This window comes from Callorhinus ursinus, unplaced genomic scaffold, assembly GCF_003265705.2.
Source record: "Callorhinus ursinus isolate GAN/ISIS: 27379988/994484 unplaced genomic scaffold, GSC_fseal_2.0 scaffold6, whole genome shotgun sequence".
NCBI lineage: Eukaryota > Metazoa > Chordata > Mammalia > Carnivora > Otariidae > Callorhinus > Callorhinus ursinus.
This window is the reverse complement of record NW_027397068.1, coordinates 33,702,252-33,704,341: the sequence shown is the minus strand read 5'-3', so window position 1 is coordinate 33,704,341 and position 2,090 is coordinate 33,702,252.

Genomic DNA, 2,090 nt, shown 5'->3' with positions numbered 1-2,090 from the left:
TGAGTTCTAGTTTCAAAGCACTGTGGTCTGAAAATATGCAGGGAATAATCCCAATCTTTTGGTACCAGTTGAGACCTGATTTGTGACCTAGGATGTGATCTATTCTGGAGAATGTTCCATGGGCACCAGAGAAGAATGTGTATTCGTTGCTTTGGGATGGAATGTTCTGAATATGTCTGTGAAGTCCATTTGGTCCAGTGTGTCATTTAAAGTCTTTATTTCCTTGTTGATCTTTTGTTTAGATGATCTGTCCATTTCAGTCAGGGGGGGTGTTAAAGTCCCCCACTATTATTGTATTGTTGCCAATGTGTTTCTTTGTTTTTGTTATTAATTGCCTTATACAATTGGTTGCTCCCATGTTAGGAGCATAGATATTTACAGTTGTTAGATCTTCTTGGTGGATAGACCCTTTAAGTAGGATATAGTGTCCTTCCTCATCTCTTATTACAGTCCTTGTTTTAAAATCTAATTTGTCAGATAGAAGGATTGCCACCACAGCTTTCTTTTGGTGTCCATTAGCATGGTAAATGGTTTTCCACCCCTTCACTTTCAATGTGGGGGTGTCTTTGGGTCTAAAATGAGTCTCTTGCAGACAGCATATCGATGGGTCTTGTTTTTTAATGCAATCTGATAGCCTGTGTCTTTTGATTGGGACATTTAGCCCATTTACATTCAGGGTAACTATTGAAAGATATGAATTTAGTGCCATTGTATTGCCTGTAAGGTGACTGTTACTGTATATTGTCTGTGTTCCTTTCAGTCTATGTTGCTTTTAGGCTCTGTCTTTGCTTAGAGGACCCCTTTCAATATTTCTTGTAGGGCTGGTTTCGTGTTTGCAAATTCCTTTAGTTTTTGTTTGTCCTGGAAGCTTTTTATCTCTCCTTCAATTTTCAATGAGACCCTAGCTGGATATAGTATTCTTGGCTGCATATTTTTCTCATTTAGTGCTCTGAAGATGTCATGCCAGTCCTTTCTGGCCTGCCAGGTCTCTGTGGATAGGTCTGTTGCCAATCTAATGTTTCTACCTTTATAGGTTACATATCTCTTCTTTCGAATTGCTTTCAAGATTTTCTGTCTCTGAGACTCGTAAGTTTTACTATTAGATGTCGGGGTGTTGACTTATTTTTATTGATTTTGAGAGGGGTTCTCTGTGCCTCCTGGATTTTGACACCTGTTTCCTTCCCCAGATTAGGGAAGTTCTCTTCTATAATTTGCTCCAATATACCTTCTGCCCCTCTCTCCCTTTCTTCTTCTTCTGGGATCCCAATTATTCTAATGATGTTTCATTTTATGGTATCGCTTATCTCTCGAATTCTGCCCTCATGATCCAGTAGTTGTTTATCTCTCTTTTTCTCAGCTTCTTTATTTTCCATCATTTGGTCTTCTATTTCGCTGATTCTCTCTTCTGCCTCATTTATCCAAGCGGTTAGTGCCCCCATTTTTGATTGCACCTCATTAATAGCCTTTTTGATTTCGATTTGGTTAGATTTTAGTTCTTTTATTTCTCCAGAAAGGGTGTCTCTAATAACTTCCATGCTTTTTTCAAGCCCAGCTAGTATCTTTAAAATCATGATTCTGAACTCTAGGTCCGACATCGTACTAATGTCTGTATTGAGTAGGTCCCTGGCAGGCGGTACTACCTCTTGTTCTTTTTGCTGAGGTGATTTCTTTTGTTTTGTCATCTTGTCCAGAGGACAATAGATGAATGAGAGAACAAAATGCTAACAGGTTAACAACGTCCCCAGAAAATATACTCTAAACAAATCAGAAAAGACCTGAAACCAGGGGAAAAGAAAGGGAAAGAAAGAAAAAAGAAAGAGCAAAAAAAGAAAAAGAAAAAGACAAAAACAAACAAAAACAGAACAAAACAAAACAAAAAAAAAAAACAGAATATGATCAAATATGATCAGGCTAGTGCATAGATCAGTGCCACACAATAGATTTTGGGTGTATTTTGGTCTGTTAGAAGATAGTACCTCCTAAAATTGTAAAGAAAGAAAGACTTATATATGTACAAAATAATGGTTGATACAATGAAGGGATGGAAAATGACTTTAAAGATGTAAATTATAAAAGATTTTATAAAAGGA